The 17,661-nt window shown below is 40.6% G+C and overlaps 1 long non-coding RNA gene across 2 annotated transcripts in view; it reads right to left on the bottom strand.

The window, feature by feature from the left end:
* The window catches only part of LOC112824673 (uncharacterized), a 78,073-nt gene extending 67,289 nt beyond the window's left edge, over positions 1–10,784 (bottom strand). The window contains exons 1-4 of one of the 2 annotated variants that reach the window (XR_012379360.1): positions 10,711–10,784; positions 9,948–10,070; positions 8,355–8,401; positions 8,014–8,207 (exon numbers count right to left, since the gene is read on the bottom strand). This is a non-coding gene — a long non-coding RNA (uncharacterized lncRNA). Of the gene's footprint in view, positions 1–8,013; positions 8,208–8,354; positions 8,402–9,947; positions 10,071–10,699 lie in introns of both variants that reach the window. The other variant, XR_003208488.2, reaches the window with a different exon arrangement.
* Between the last annotated feature and the right edge of the window lie 6,877 nt (positions 10,785–17,661).

Raw genomic sequence — 17,661 nt, 5'->3', positions numbered from 1 at the left:
AAGTATGGGGGAATACCATGGCAAATAAGGCACAGACTCTTCCTCAAGAAGCTCTGCTCCAGTGGGAGAAAACAGCACAGAAGAGCTTATAATAATACAGCACAGTAACTGAAGAGGTAAAAGGGGACATACCCACTGAGTCTGGGGGCATCAGGGAGGGGATGACAGATCAGGTAAGTCTTAAAAGGATGAGTAGGTGTCAGCCAGAGGAAGGAAGGTGAGGAAAGAGCAGAGGGGAAAGCATTAGCAAATTAAGGAAAGCACATAGAACCTGGACTGTGCAAAGAAATGGGCAGTACTGGGCTTCTGGAAAATAAAGTGGCCTATAGGAGATGCCCAGTTATGTTTGGATAAGCATAGAAAAGAGTCTGATGGGATATACACCAAACTGTTTACCTACATTGAGGTTGGAAATATGGGAGATGGGAGTCTTTCAGGTTTTACTTTTTTTTTTAAGATTTTTAATTTATTTTATTTGAAAGAGAGTGAGCACGAGCTGGGGGGAGGGGCAAAGTGAGAGGGAAAACAGACTCCCCACTGAGCAGGGAGCCTGATGCGGGACTTGATCCCAGGGTCCGGGGATCAAGACCTGAGCTAAAGGCAGATGCTTGACTAACTGAGCCACCCAGGCGCCCCCAGGTTTTACTTTATATCCCACTACATTGTTTCAAATTGTTACTAGTGTGTATAAATTTTATAATATAAATAGATCCTTTTTAAAAAATGTAAAAACAGTTAATTTTGGCTACAATGCATATAACAACTTCGAATGGGGCAAGTCTAAAGCAGAAAGACCAGTTATAAGGCTACTGCAGGTGGTGAAATCCTAAACCAGAGAAGTGGCTATGGGGATGGGGAGAAGGAGAAGTCAAGGGTGTCAAGACTGTAGAATTGTGTAGGTGGTGGTCCCTTTACCGAGACAAAGTCCATGAGCGAAAACAGATACTAAGAGGTCAAGGAATTGAGGACTCAAAAGTCACCGTGACATGTCCAACAAGATTTCTGGGTTTTCTGGGATCCTAGGTGGAAGGGATAGGCAATGGAGCCTTCATCCTGTTTATGGCTGTATCTGAGCCAACATTTACCCTTTGCTTTCTAGTCTCAAGACTCTTGTCACTATAGTCTCAGCCTGGCCTAGTACATCCCGAGCTCTAGAAAATCTCCTCAAATGGAAAGGGCCAGTACAAGCAAACACCTGGGCATCCTGGGAAAGGCACTTGTCCTGGTGCAAGCCTAATTCTCTCTTTGACCATGAGGAAGCCACACTCCTCAGTGGGCCTCAGTTTTCCCATTAGTAATTTAAAGGACCAGAGGGAATCATTTTTTTAATTTTTTTTTTAAGATTTTATTTATTTGACGGAGAGAGAGAGAGTGAAAGCAGGAACACAAGCAGGGGGAGTGGGAGAAGCAGGCTTCCCGCATAGCGGGGAGCCCAGTGCGGGGCTCGATCCCAGGACCCTGGGATCATGACCTGAGCCAAAGGCAGACACTTAACAACTAAGCCACCCAGGCGCCCCCAGAGGGAATCATTTTTAAGACCCCCTTCCAACTCTCATATTCCATGATCCAATAAACCACATGAACAGACAGACTCCTACTTAGCGTTTTCTGAGCAGGGAACATTTAAAAATCTGGTTTTCTGATGTAAAAGCTTGCTCAGAGATCATAGGTTCTGTGTTAATTAGCCATGGGTAAGAAAGCATTAAGGCCTACAGTTAGCTAGATTTCAAACACAATGACGAAAGGATATCACACCGAATAGATGTTTGACTTCAGAAAAGTCCTATTCTTTAAGCCCTTCTTTGGTGCCACTATACAAACCCAGCTTCAAATCCCCACTTAGGAGCTGTGTGACCTTGGGCAAGTTATCTAGTCTTTCTGTGTATTGGTTTTCTCTGACATTAAATAGGGATAATAATAGTATCTACTTCATAAAATTGAGATGATTAAATGAGTTAATATTTATAAAACAGATATAACAGCACCTGGCACATAAGAAACATAACACACATGATTGTTAAATAAAATAATAATAATACATATAGTCACACTTCCTGCCCTCCAGGAGCTTAGAGCCTAGAAAAAGGCCATTGTAACCCAGCACAAGGAGAGAAGCATGAACACAGCAGCCTAGAGGAGGGTCACTCTACTTGGCCAGGCCAGAGGGCAAAGAGGCATAGGAGAGTAGGAGTGGAGGGTGTCGTGGAGATTCCCGAAAGAGGTGAATCTTGAAAGAGAAGTAAAGCTTTATCAGGTGAGGAAAGGGAGAAGGAATTTCCAAGCACAGAGCACCAAATGATCAAAGGCATAGAAAATGCAAGTAATTCAGAATGACTGAAGCATAAAGTACATGTAAGAATGGGGAGAGGAGGAAGCAGTCAGGGAAGAGTAGGGAGATGTGAGATGGAGAGGCCAGCGGACCCCAACTCAGGTCAGATCAGTGCTGAGATCTATGTAGCACTGGCATGAACTCAACAGTTGAAAATCTGAGGTAAGTTGAGAATAAGGAAAAGATCATGCAGAACAAAAGGAACCAGGAAAGAGCCTGAAAATGTGTTACCGGAGAGGTAGAAGAACTCGAGTAAAATAGAAGGAAAAAACATTTTTGAAAGGAAAAGATAAAAAGTGACAGTTGTTGCAAAGAGATTAGGCAGGATAGGGTCTGAGAAGACTTGTGATTAGTAACTGATGTTGACCTTGACATCTGACAGAGAAGCTTCAGTGATTGTGGACAAGCGAGGATTGCTTAGAATTCAGTAACCTGGAATTAAAGGTTGAAGTGATGGCAGTTGGCTACTCTTATCAAAATGTTTATATTTTACAATAAAATATGTATCTAAATACTTAAAATATGCACTCAGGAACTTCTCTGCAGAAATTTGTACTAAAGAAATAATCAGGACTATGTGCAGAGATTTATTTACAAAGGTTATACTCTTATGTTAATTATAGCAAATAATTGGAAATAATCCTATGATATGATTTTAAATGGCTACATAAATAAAAGTGCATCCATCAATGAAAATTTAAGATTTATTTTATTTTAGGGGAGCCTGGGTGGCTCAGTCGCTAAGCATCTGCCTTCGGCTCAGGTCATGATCCCAGGGTCCTGGGATCGAGCCCCGCGGCCGGCTCCCTGCTCCATGGGAAGCCTGCTTCTCCCTCTCCCACTCCCCCGCTTATGTTCCCTCTCTCACTCTCTGTCAAATAAATAAAATAAAATCTTAAAAAAAAAGATTTATTTTATTTTAGAGAGAGAGAACAGGAGGAAAGAGCAAAGGGAGAGGGAGGGGGAATCTTCAGCAGACTCCACACTGAGAGCTGAGCCCAACGCAGGGCTCCATATCACAACTATGAAATCATGACCTGAGCTGAAACCAAGAGTCTGATGTTTAACTAACTGTGCCACCCAGGAGCTCCCATACAATGGAAATTTTAATGCAATGATTAGAAAAATACTGACACAGGAAAAGTGTCAAGTTACAAAAGAGAACATCCAGAATGCCCTCTAAGTCTAAGTGGATCTCAAAGTCTTAGAAATAAGATTGGAAGGATATAAACCAAAATGTTAACATTGGTGGTTACCTCTACAAATGTGATTATGGGTGCCTGAAACATGTTTGATTGTGTGTACTTCCCAATTTTCTACTACATTATTTTTGTAATGAGAAAAAGATATTAAGAGCTTAACAGTACTGAAAAAGGAACATGATTCACTTCAAGAGAAATATGGTTGGCTTTCTTATAGGTTGAGGAAGACTTGAGCTTGTTTATGTGTGAAGGGGAAAGAGGAAAGATAGAAGCTAGGAGAGAGGGAGTAAATGAAAGAGCCAGGCTCTGAGAGAGAAAGGGGATCCTGGGCATGAGGTGAAAATGGCGGAGGACCAAAAGGCAGTGGGAAAGAGACCTGATCGCGGATGCACCATCACCTGCCACTCAGTGTGTGCAGAGCAGGGAGATTAAAGGGATGGTGGAGAGTGGAAAAGGTTTACAACAGCTGCTGGAGGGAATTAGGAAGTCAATTAGCAATAAATGAAGGGATTGTAGAGCGGCTCCAAGGGAGGGCCCAGCTGCCACTGAGGAGCAGGACTTGATCCCACTGCCAGTTAACATATTAGCTGCAGCCAAAGAGAAAATGTACGGCCTGGATCTAACCAATGAATGTCTAAATAATATCCAGAAAATATGACCCAGAATAACTGCAACACTAAGGACTATATTAATGTACTAACTAATTTAAGCCCTGCTTTTCTAGTTTGGTCTCAGGCAGTTGTACATCTTCACTGTCATCATTATTTTTAAAACTGCTTGTGTTGGCTAAGCTTGTAATGTGTTAGTGTGAAGCAGAAGCACTGTGCTTTCCACCTTATTTTTCTACCAAATAAATACCACGAGGTATGGGAAAATGAAAAAAAAAACATAAATAAAGGAGGTGGGAAAAGGTAGTGAAAGATTTAGGGAAATGACACTTTATCAGTCAAAATGATGAGTGTTAAAACATCACTAATCTATTGGCGCACAATACATAGCCAGCTGTTTCCAGGGCTGTTGTGCTTGTTCATTCCCTAGATGAGTGTCTATAGAAGTCTTCCTAGTGTCCGATAATAGTCTCTTTACTTCAGCCTTGCAGGTAGGTAACGAAATTATTCCTGTCTCATAAATCAATGGTATCAGACTTTCCTATCTGACCAGTATAATCATTCTAATTTACCTTGAAGGGGAAGTATCAGGAAATTCACGATTGTTAGAACAAAGCAGAATCCTCATCTAATATAGTTTGTGCTTACTGGAATTACTTCCTGAACTGAGGGAAAGCAGCTACCATCTGTTAGGCATCTACTATGTGCGTGTTCTTTGTGAGGCCCTCTATTTTCACTCTCTCGTTTAATCCTCCTGATAGTTCTGCAAGGAAGATATAATTTTCTTCATTTTACAGACAACAAAAGAAGCTCAGAGATGGTAAAACAGTGAAAATGATAGCACTGACCTCATAAGACTATTCTGAGTATTAAATGAGATAATAAATGTGAAGCATTTAAGAGCAGCACAGAGTACTCTCCTCATAAACATTAACCACAATAATGGCTATTAGCCATAATAATATTCCAGGATTTATGCTATCATTTGACAAAATAATGTGGGTCTTCTTATCACTATTCCCATTTCACAACAAATGAAATAGGTTTAGCCAAGGTTATAGCAAGATCACTATAGGCAATATATCAACTATCACTTTCACTAGGCTCTGCTAGGCCACCATGCTTCTGCACTAGATTCAGGTTCATTATATCTTCCCTTTGTTCCCAGTCAAATAACTTTACAATCCCTTGAGGGTACAAACCAATGAGGGTGAGGACAACCCAGAGAAGCAGCCTGGGCTCCAAAAGGAATAAGTCTGGAATCAAAAAAGCACTAAAACATAAAAACACAGAGAAAGGAAAGTCTTTTCAACAAATGGTGCTGGGAAAACTGGATATCCACATGCAAAAGATTGAAATTGATCTCTTACCTTACACCATACACAAAAAATCACTCAAAATGGATCAAAGACCTAAATGTGAAACCTAAAAATTCTTAGAAGAAAATACAGGGAAAAGTTTCATGATAGTAGATTTGGCAATGACTTCTTGGATATGACACCAAAAGCTCAAACAACAAAAGAAAAAATAAATTAGACTTCTTCAAAATGAAAAACTTCTGTGCATCAAAGGACACTACTGATAGAAAGAAAAGGCACTTTTCTCTACAAAATGGAAGAAAATATTTGCAAATCACATACCTGATAAGGGACTGATATTGGGAACATATAAAACCTCTTACAACTCAACACCAAAAAAACCCAGTCAAAAAGTGGGCAAAGGACTTGAATAGCTATTTCTCCCAAGAACATAAATGGCCAAGAGGCTTGAGAAACGGTGCTAAACATCACTAATCACCAGGGAAATGCAAATCAAAACCGCAATGACATACCACTTCACACCCATTAGGATAAAGATTATTTTTTGCAAATGGTAAATAACAAATGTTGTCAAGGATGCAGAGAAATCAGAACCTTTATGCACTGCAAATAGGAATTTAAAATGGTGCTGCTGCTGTGGAAAATAGTATAGTAGTCCTCAAGACATTAAACATAGGATTAGCGTATGAACCAGCAATTACACTTCTAGGTATATATCCAAAAGAACTGAAATCAGGAACAGACATTTGTACACCATGTTCATAACCATTATTCACAATAAGCCAAAAGGTAGAAATTACCCAAATGTCCATCAATGAATAAATAAACAAAATGTGGTACAAACTTACAATGGACTATTACTCAGCCCTTAAACAAGGAAATTCTTAAACATGCTACCATGTGGGTGAACCTTAAAAATATAATGCTAAGTGAAATAAGCCAAAAACAAAAGGATTAATATTGTATGGTTTCACTTACATGAGGTAACTAGAGTAGCAAAATCCAGAGATAGAAAGTAGAATAGTGGAAAAAAAAAAAAAAAGTAGAATAGTGGTTACCAGGAGCCAGGGGAGAGAATAATGGGGGAGTTATTGTTGATTGAAACTGAGTTCAGTTTGGGATGATGAAAAATTTCTGGAAATGGAGAGTCATAATAGGTGCACAATAATGTGAATGTACTTAATGCCACTGAATTGTACACTTAAATATGTTTAAGATAATATATTTTATATTATATATATTTTATCACAAAAAATCTACTAAAAAAGTACTGTACCTAGAAAAAAGATGGGAAAGAAATAAATTTAAAAGTTCACAGTGGTTATCTTTAGGGTGTAGGATTATAGGTTCTTTGTTTCCTTCTTTACATTTTATTATTTTCCATATTTTCTTCAATAACCTTTTGAATTAGAAAAAAAGTGTTTCTTTTTTTTTTTTAAGATTCCATTTATTTATTTAAGAGAGAGTGAATGAGCAATAGAGAGAGCACAAGCCAGGAAAGAGAGGCAGAGAGAGAAGCAGACTCCCCACTAAGCAGGGAGCCCAACTCAGGGCTCGACCCCAGGACCCTTGGACCATGACCTGAGCCGAAGGTAGATGGCCAACTGACTGAGCCACCAAGGCACCCCATGTTTATTTCTTTAAACTGCTGTATTACCACTGGGATAACAACAGAGATGATATGCCATCAAGCACCAATTTTTAAAATATCAATAATGATTTTCTTCAGAGCAAATAATCAGTTCATCTTAACACTATACACTGAAAATAGTTAAAAGGTACTCTATCAACCTAAACAAGGAGGTAAACTGAGGCAAGTTCAAATTACCAGAAATTTGAGTTTATTTGGGAATTGCAAAGGGAACTGCAATTTGGGAAACATGCTGTATCAAGCTACAGGGTGTCCTTTGAGGATTTGGGGCAGGCTGTACTTATGAGTAAGGAGTACAAAGAGGGGTAAGGCCTGCCAGGGAGAGATTCTTGGTGGATGTTCTTTGGTCAGGAGAGAAGCCTTGATCTTCTGTAAATCAGGCATTTACAAGAAATCAGTCTCTCAGTTAAATTCCATTCTTCTGAGGGAGGATGCATGAGGGTCTCCAATTCATATCCTCCAGTTCAATTTTACATTGAAATCCTCTCGCAACTTCATTAATTTATTATTTATTTAGCCATTTCCTTATTGGTGCACATCTAAATTGCCTACAATTTTTGTGCAATTACAAAAATGAAATAAAATCCCTTGAATATTTATCCTGGTAAGGTCCTGTAACAATTTCTAAAGGAAAAATACCTAAAAGTGAAATTGCTGGATCGTGTCATACACTTTTAATTTACACTACTTAACCATACTTTCTAACCCATGTGGGCCAACCTAAATCTTTCTCAGAACAAGGTATAAACACATAGGATGGGGATTTTACTTTCAATAGACACAAAACTGAAAGAGGGAACTTTGTGTTTTTTCAGGAAGCCCACATAACTGAAAGTGAGTGGGTGAGGAATGTTTGGTGGAGACAGGATAGATTGAGAGATTTTACTCTGTGTTCTTCACTCACCTTTTTACCTTCTTATTTTGACAAGAGAAAACCATTTTGGGTAACTGTCTATAGCTTGTTCCAACAAATAGAAGGAAGACATTCCAGTCGAAGAGGTTGCCCAACAACAGAACTAGGATTTCCTGAGATAGCTTTCCATCCTTTGAATTGTTCAAGCTCGAGTGAAATGGTCCACAAGAGAAGCCACACAGTGTCTAGTTAAAAAAGCACAGACCTTGGAGTCAGGATGCCTGGATTTGAATCCTGGTTCTGATACTTAGCTGCGAGACTTTGGACAAGTTAATTAGCCTTCTGTGCCTCAATTTCTTCATTAGTAAAATAACAATGATAACAGTACCTACCTTACAGATTGTTATGCATCACTTGTTCTCTCCAGTTTTAAAAATATCTTTCAAAAGAAACACAGAGGAAGTTAGCTTTCTAAGATTATATGCCTTGTAACAGTTTAAAAAAAATCCCCACAGAAGTTAAATCCAAGATGAGTCTGGGAGAGGGAAGAAGACCTAAGGATAAGACATTGATCAAGAATTTTGGCTCCCAATCCCCCAGCACTAGGAGCAGCATCCTAACAAGGAAACTAATAAAACACAGGAATCAGAGAGAATATTATGAGAGAATTCAAAGTACTTCTAGGAAATTCTCTGAAGAGAAGTAGAAAGGCATGCATTATATCCCACCGGAAGGCAATCAGGCACTGGGGTTTTAGTTCTAAATCTGACACTGTGCCGCCTTGGCCAACTGACTTCACCTATTTGAGTCTCATTTTCCTTAAAACTAAATCATCTCTCTGCACTTTACTCTCATCAGCTCTCAAGATCTTTGACTCTAGCAATCACTACTCAAGTTGAAGAGATTTGATGGTCTGGGCCCTCACACTGAGACAAAGGAAAGTCTGTAGAATGCAAAACCCCTCCATCAAGAAGGCAAATCAAGAGAACCCTAGAGGACTGGGATGTGGAATTGGGTGCTCATTGAGGACTCTGTTTTCTAGAGAACAATTTGGCTTAGCTGCCTTTTTCAAAGTCCTAGAACCACAGACTGCCAGAACTGGAAAGTGCCCAGTCTCACCCTCTCACTCTGCAATCAAGAAGAGGCTCAGAAAAGCTAAGTTCACTGGCCAAGGTCATCCAGCAGGACATGACAGAGCCAGGACTAAACATCAACCTTTTGATAGATCAGAGTTTTTCCCACTACCCCTGCTTTCTGGAAATGTGGGAGCTCAGGGCCTAGCACACGGCAAGTGATCACGTACATTTGGTTTGTACTTGAACAGCATCCTGGACACAAGCAGGACTGAGGGTAAGCAAAGGAGACACTAGTGCCAGGTGCAAAATTAAAGAAGAGGGGGTCAAAAAAACTCAGTATTCAAAACAGTATTTTAATGCACTATTTAAAAATAAAAAATTGAGGGGCACCTGGGTGGCTCAGTTGGTTAAGCGACTGCCTTCGGCTCAGGTCATGATCCCAGAGTCCTGGGATTGAGCCCTGAGTCGGGTTCCCTGCTCAGCGGCAAGCCTACTTCTCCCTCTGCCTGTCGCTCCCCCTACTTGTGCTTGCTCTCCCTGTCAAAAAAATAAATAAAATTAAAAAATAAATAAAGATAAAAAACTGAACAAAATACAAAATATAAAAACTTCAAAATAAAGACAGAATCTGAACCTGCATTTGTACAACCCTGCTTCACCCATCTTGCTCTAATCCTGGCCCTGGTTCCAATAAATTTTTTTTTACAAAAAAAGATTGACAAGCCACAGCCACAGTTTGCAGATTTTATCCTTTAAAATATTGCACTAAAACTTTATTTATCTTGATTTCTGAACTTTTTGATGCCCCCTTGAATTTTGTGCCCAAGGCGAGTGCCTGACTTTTTTCACCCTAGTCCGGCCTGGGCAAGAGAAGGAATGTCGGGTGCAGGTCACCAGGGCATGATGTACCTAAAATCCATGGTTTCCTAATCTTGGGTCTGTGGCTCCCCGCATAGGAGTCTGCGGATGGGTTCTGGGGATCCATGAATCTCCTCCGGTCATAGGCAAAATACTGTGTTTACATATCTTTTCCTGGGAAAACAAAGGGTCTTTTATTTTCATAGTCTCAAAAGGACTCCAAAAAGGTTAAAAACCCTGCCACAGAACAAGGCAAAACCACCCCACCTGCCATTTTCCTGTGTCTTCATCCCTCTTTATTATTCTTCCTGCATAAAATATGCATGCATAAGAAAAACACTAATATATTCATTCTCACAGAAGTGCAAAGGACCTAAGACAAAAGCCCTGGGCAGTTTATTCATTGTAGCTCAAAAACTTTGGGCCAATATTAAGAGTCCCTTGGGGCACCTGGGTGGCTCAGTCGGTTAAGCGTCTGCTCAGGTCATGATCTTGGGTGCTAAGCCCCCATGAGGCTCCCTGCTCAGCGGTCTGCTTCTCCCTCTGCCCCTCCCCCCTTCATGCTCGGGCACTTTCTCTAAGGACGCAATTTAAGTAATAGGTACAGGCTTCTGCGGGACATCTCCCGCCCCGCCCCCCAATCACACGTCTAGGCGACTTCCTTAACCCTTCCCTGGTGTTTCTCATCCACAACCAACACCCTTTTGACAGTCAGTTGTGAAGAGAGGGAAAGACAGCACCTGCTAAAAATGAAAGGATCTGAGCTAAGGAAGCAGCTCAGCAATGCCATAACCTGACTTTACCAAGGCTTCACCTTGAAGACAACCAGGCCTCAGAAAGGCTCAGACACCAAGGGCGCAAGACCGCAAGACCGGAAGCGCGGAGGCGGGACCCGCGCAGGGGCTCACGGGGAGGGGGCAGGTCACGTCACCGAAGTGCCAGGCAGGCCCTGATTGAAGGTTGATAAGTGGCTCCTTGTTTCACGCTACCACTGTTGCTGCAATCAAAGTGGCAAATATTTACCTTGGAATCTGACTGACTGAAAATATTTGGTTGGAGCCAGATGCGTCGCGTGTCTGTCCCTGAAATATTAGCTAAAGGAGTGATTTCGGAAAATAAAATGGTGGGTGGGGTGCCTGCCTGGCTAAACTATTTACTTTCCTCCGGCTCCCGCACAGCGTGTGGAGCTTCTGACAATCCCGTAGGGAACGTGAACAGCTGGGAAGCAGGCCAGACTAGGAGAGAGAGTCTGTTTTGCATTGGGCGGATAGTTTTACATAAATCAGAGATGTGGAAATAGACATCTTCCTTAAAGGCTCTTGAAATGTTCTCAAAACGGTTTACCCAGGAGTAGTAAACTGTGAAGTGGTTTTGTTGCATCTTTAGTTCTAGAGTACATCTAAAATAAGGGTATTAGTTACTTGGGAACCGACAACTCCGTTCAGAAATGCTGCCGCTTTCTGAGCCGCTTGTCTGTCCTGAGGTGTGGGCGAGACGATTCATACAGCTTAAGGTTAAGCAAGATGCTTATTATGCGCCTGGCACTGTGGTCAGCATTATTGGCCCGTTGTCTAGGAATTCTCACAACCAGAGCAAACCCAGATGAGTTATTAGCTAGCTCTATTTTCCAGACGAGAATCAGCTTCAAAAACATTGAATGACTTATCCAAGATCTCAGGACTCGAGTGTCAGAGCTGGGATTGGAACCCAGACAGTCTGACCCTCTGCTCTTTGCCTCCCCTTGAGAGCGCCAGTGATTGTGAGGTGCATCTCTGGTCTGTAATTCTACAGATGAGGGGAATGAGATTCATGTTGCTGACGGGAGGTTTTATGTGTCTGTGGCCAAAGGTGACCTCTTAGATTGATCCTGTTTGCTATCTCATGCGATACTAGGAAATGCTGCTTGTGAGGAAAGTAGAACTAAACATAAATGTAACTAAAATAAGCTTCTATTAAAAAAAAAAAACTTTAGGGCGCCTGGGTGGCTCAGTCGTTAAGCGTCTGCCTTCGGCTCAGGTCATGATCCCAGGTTCCTGGGATCGAGTCCACATCGGGCTCCCTGCTCCGCGGGAAGCCTGCTTCTCCCTCTCCCACTCCCCTGCTTGTGTTCCTGCTCTCGCTATCTCTCTCTGTCAAATAAATAAAATCTTAAAATAATAATAATAATAATAAAACTTTAAAAAAGGAGTCGATATTTTATCTCTTTTTCAAATGTAAAGAGAATACAAAGTATATGAAGGTGTGGACTCAACTGATAGAAACTTTGTCTCCCAAGGGCAGAAACAATCAGAGGAGGTAAATTGAGCACTTGATACCCATTACAGACTATGCCCACTTGCTCCAACCTTCCTTAACCTACTCTTTAACTAGAGTGGGTCTAAACACATGACATTTTTTTTTTAAAGATTTTATTTATTTATTTGAGAGAAAGAATGAGAGAGAGAGAGAGCATATGAGAAGGAAGAGGGTCAGAGGGAGAAGCAGACTCCCTGCCGAGCAGGGAGCCCGATGTGGGACTCGATCCCGGGACTCCAGGATCATGACCTGAGCCGAAGGCAGTCGCTTAACCAACTGAGCCACCCAGGCGCCCTAAACACATGACATTTTAAAAGAGGTTACATTAATCAAATAGTTACTTTGAGAACAACCAATTGTTTTCAATTGAACTAATCATTTTTTTCTAGATCTGATTCTGTGTTAACAGAAGCCGTTTATCAAAATATAATTTCTAGCTTCCCAGTCACTTAGCCTAGAAACCTTCAAATTATCTTAGTCCCTGAATCACCTTTGCTACTTACATTCTCCTCAAAACTTTCAGTGGCTCCCCTCTGCATTTAGATGACCACCTACCTCTAGCCTGGCATTCTAGGCCCTCCTTGATCTGTCCCAGGATAACTGGAAGCTCAATCATGGGAGCCAAGAGAGTGCAAAGTCTAATTCCATCCCCACTACTGAATAACTGAGGGGATTTCCCTTTTCTGTAGGCCTTAGTGCCTTCATCTGGAAAATGAGGGTGTTGGGATAAATGATTCACTGGTCCTTACAATTGGAACATTCTTTGCATCTGCCCCTTAAGCCTTCTTTCCTGTGTATTCCCTTCATATACCACATGCTTTAGCCCCCACTATACCCAGGACCCAGCACATGCCCTGCAGAGTCCTATCTCTGCCTTTCTGCCTTTATCTGGAATGTCCCTCCTCCTTCTTCTCCAGATGACCAAATCCTTTGCTTAAAGACTCAAATATAATGCCAACTACCTTGTGAAGCTTCCTTGAATTCCTTGTTGGGAAGTCACTTATTCAGTCTAGGAATTACATAACCTGGTATCTGACCCTCCTTTTGAGCACAGAACCGTATTTGGATTATTTATATATCTTCAGGGCCCAGGTTATCTTTGTATCCTCCCTAATGCCAGGCAAAAAGAAGGCATTTAATTAAAGAGCAGCAGGTAATGAAATGAAATGTTAGCTGGTATTAACTACCAGCAAGTAGAAAATGCCTATTAAATGTGAGCTATTATTTTTAATACCAATGATAATTATAGATGTTTATTGAATGAGTAGAATGAATGAAATAACTTGCAAGCCAAAAACATCCTATGAAAATATGCCAAGTTTTGTTAGGCTGGGTCTCAAGACAAAGTAAAAGGACATACACTCCTTAGTAACATCCAGGAAATCGAGGCAATATTTGGGGTGAACTTTTCTAGTTGTATGCAGGTAGACATGTTTAAAATTTAAAGAGCTACAGGAAACTTAAAGTTGTGAACAAGTAGTCTATATCAGATTTTAATCTCAGCACTTTGAAATTCTCAGTTGCAATAAATATCCTCATATATTGAGTACTTTTTAAAAATTTGAACTCTAAAATAGAAAAAATAACATGACTTCTTTATCAATTTAACCAAAAATAACACATAAATAAATTTCAAATTTGGTGGTCAAATATTACAGTGAGCTAGCTCAAGTATTTTAATATGTTAATGCCTACAGGTACATGTCCTACTGAGAACAAACAGAGCATTACCAATGAATGAAGGCAATAAACTGCTGTTGCAGACTGTGGAATATCTGCAGCTAGGGAAAGAAAATGTCTCCGTCTTGAGGAAAAAGCATTTGACCATGAATGCGGCTCTGTACCAAAACCTCACCTTGGCTAATGAGAGGGTGCAACAGCAAGACCAGAGGGTCAGGAAATGGAGAAATGTTTCTCCCCAGATTCCATCCCACTTCACCCCAACCCCAAATAATCATCGCTAACATTTTGGCATATGTTCCTCCTTTTTTTCCCTGTATGTGCTAACTTTATTATTGTTACTATTGATTTTTCCAGAATAGGATCATAGTTTATATGCCGCTCAGAGACTTGCTTTGCAATAAGTCAAATTCCTAGCATTATGCTATATGGGTGTGCCCGCAACTTTCCTGAAGCGTGTTTACTGATAGTCCACAGTTTTAAACAATGCTTTGGTGAACATCCTTGTACACATATCCTTTTGCTACAACACTGCTTTCTGACAGGGCTGACCCCATCTTCAGGAGCTTCAAAAGAGGAACCTTAGTTCAGCAGTTTTTTATTGATAAAAGAGTCAATCAGCAGAGCAATTTCAAGGCAGATTAGATAGAAACCATACTTGGGAACCGAAGGACTCACACCACACCCAAATTCAAAGGGACTTCCCAGGAGGCTTTCTGCCCTTCTCCCTCAGCAGCTATCACACCTACCAGGTTTATCTTTGGAAGCTGAGCCAGTTATCTTCCATACCTGAGTTCCCTCTGCAACAAGTAGATCTGGAGGGCATTGATCACACGTGTGTAAAATGCACAAAGCGTAGGCATTCGCATCTATGAATTAGAATGATGACAGAGAGATTCAAGAAGTTTAATATTCAAGACATTCAGCTGAGAGGGGTGTATTTGAAAAGTCTTTGTGTAGGGGTGCCTGGGTGGCTCAGTTGGTTGAGCGACTGCCTTCGGCTCAGGTCACGATCCTGGGGTCCCAGGATCGAGTCCCGCATCGGGCTCCCTGCTCAGCAGGGAGTCTGCTTCTCCCTCTGACCCTCTTCCCTCTCGTGCTCTCTATCTCTCATTCTCTCTCTCTCAAATAAATAAATAAAATCTTAAAAAAAAAAAAGAAAAGTCTTTGTGTAACTGGGGGAAAGGAGAGTGGGTTTGTTTGGCAGCTTACATACATACTGTCTAGCAACCCAACTCCAGTGTGTTGGTGCAGAGCTCTGAGCCTGCCAATTCTTCCAAGAGCCTCTGGAATTCTTTCCACCCTGGCTGGGAAGGGTGTCTTTAACAAGTCTCCTCTGGGTGGAGGCTTTGCTTTAACCCTGCTCAGTGGCCTCCAAGTTCGTCATGCTCTGGTATGAGCTAGAAGAGCCACTGCTTCCTATCTGGTGGGGCCCGAATTTATTGTGAGTTCAAGAGGGCTATAAACTATTTCTTTTTTTTTTTAAAGATTTTATTTATGTATTTATTGGAGAAAAAGAAGAGAGAGAGTGTGCGCGCTTGTGTGCATGTGTGGGGGGGAGGGGCAGAAAGAAAGGGAGAAGCAGACTCCCTGTGGAGTAGGGAGCCCTATGAGGGTCTTGATCCCAGGACCCTGAGATCATGATCTGAGCCGAAGGCTGATGCTTAACCAATTGAGCCACCCAGGCACTCCAGTTATTACTGTTACTTTTTTTCTCTTTCTTGCTTTACCTTTTCTTGAATTGATTTTTTTTTCTTTTTCTAATTCCATTTCTCTCTAATTGGTTGGAAAGTATGTGTGCTTATATTTATTATTTCAGGAATTAAACTAGCTAGTTTAGCATGCTGATTTAACAAAATCTGACATTCATATCTTTACTTCATTCCTAAATAATCAAGAACATTGTATGATTTTAATTCTAGTATAAGCCCAGTATTTTAATTCTAGTCTATTTTCCCTTCAAAAATTAAGAGTATGTTGTTACATTATGTTGTTCCATAATCAGTGTTTGCTGAGATATGCCCTCCTATTTACCAAAATGTTTTTGTTCAATGGCTTTTTTTTTTTTTTTTACATCTCAGGCTTTTCATTTTTTTATTCTGCTAAAGTATATCCTTTATGATTTCATTTAGTGATTGTCTTCAGGTGATGCATGCTCTCAAGTTATTGAAGGGGAGGAGTTGTTTTTATTGATTTTCTGTTTTGTTTGCCTGGAAAAAATATTCTTTATATGATCCTTTTTTTGGAATATAGCTTTGTTGAATGTGGAATTCTAAGTTGATGGCTATTTTCTCTCAACACCTTGAGGAAATTCTCACATTGTATTCTCTTTCTTAATTGCTCTTATAAAATGAAATGTCAGTCTAATCGCTCTTTTTTTTTCAAGATTTTATTTATTTGACAGAGACACAGTGAGAGAGGGAACACAAGCAGGGGGAGTGGGAGAGAGAGAAGCAGGCTCCCTCTGGAGCAGGAAGCCCGATGCGGGGCTCGATCCCAGGACCCTGGGATCATGACCTGAGCCAAAGGCAGACGCTTAACAACTGAGCCACCCAGGTGCCCCTAATCACCCCTTTTTATAGGTGGTTTTCTTTTCTCTTTGGCTACTTTAAGATTGCTCCTGTTTCTCTCTCTGTCTTGCATAAATTTGTTTGTATTCTGCTGTTTCACTATGATGTACCTAGGAGAGAATTTCTTCTTACATATGTTGCTTGAGGTTCACTGAATTTTCTGGATCTAAGAAACACTGGCTCTTTTACATTCTCATTCTTTTTTTTTTTTAAGATTTTTATTTATTTGAGACAGAGTGAGCGAGAGAGGGAGCACAAGCAGGGGGAGGAGCAGAGAGAGAAGGGGAAGCAGACTCCCCACTGAGCAGGGAGCCCATGCAGGATTCCATCCCGGGACCCTGAGATCGTGACCTGAGCCAAAAGCAGATGCTTAACTGACTGAGCCACCTAGGCACCCCTACATTCTCACTCTTATATACTTCTGGAACTCTGTTGGACCTTCACACCCTAGTCTTTTTATAACATACCCCTTTTTTATCTCACTCTATTACATGTGGATAAGTTCTTTAGATCCAGGTCTCTAATTCTTTCTTCAGCTATGTCTGGTTTCTCTTTAATGCATTGATATATTTTTATACAAATTTACTGAGGCATAATCAACATACAATACACAACACATATTCAAAGCGTACACTTTGATAAATTCTGACACATGCATACACTCATGAAACCATCACTACAACCAATATAATAAATCCTTCACCCTTCAAAGTTTCTTCATGTCTTTTTTTTTTTAAGATTTTATTTCTAAAGTAATCTCTATGCCCAATGTGGGGCTCAAATTCACAACTCCTTGGTGACACACTCCAAGTGGGTCAGCCAGGTGCCCCTCCTCATCTTTTTGTATTGCTTTTCTCCAGTTCTTCTGTACCACTACCCTTCATCAAGTAACCATTGGTTCACTTTCTATCCTTATAGTTTAACTTGAATTTTGTAGAATTGTATACATATGGAATGATATAGTATGGCTCCTTTTTTTTTCTTGTCTGATTTCCTTCACTCAACAAAATTATTATGAAGTTCATCCATGAACATTGTTAGATCTATATATAGTTTATTTTTATGGCTGAGTAGTACTCCATTGTATGGATATACCACAGTTTTCTTATCTTGTCACTTGTCACTGGACATTTCCAGTTCTTAGCTATTACAAATAAAGTTGCCACAAACATTCATGTGCATCTTGTTATGGATATGTGCTTTCATTTTTCTCAGGTAAG

This window comes from Callorhinus ursinus, unplaced genomic scaffold (genome assembly GCF_003265705.2).
Source record: "Callorhinus ursinus isolate GAN/ISIS: 27379988/994484 unplaced genomic scaffold, GSC_fseal_2.0 scaffold9, whole genome shotgun sequence".
Taxonomy (NCBI): Eukaryota; Metazoa; Chordata; class Mammalia; order Carnivora; family Otariidae; genus Callorhinus; species Callorhinus ursinus.
The sequence above is the reverse complement of the archived record's forward strand: the minus strand, read 5'-3'. Positions and strand labels throughout refer to the sequence as shown.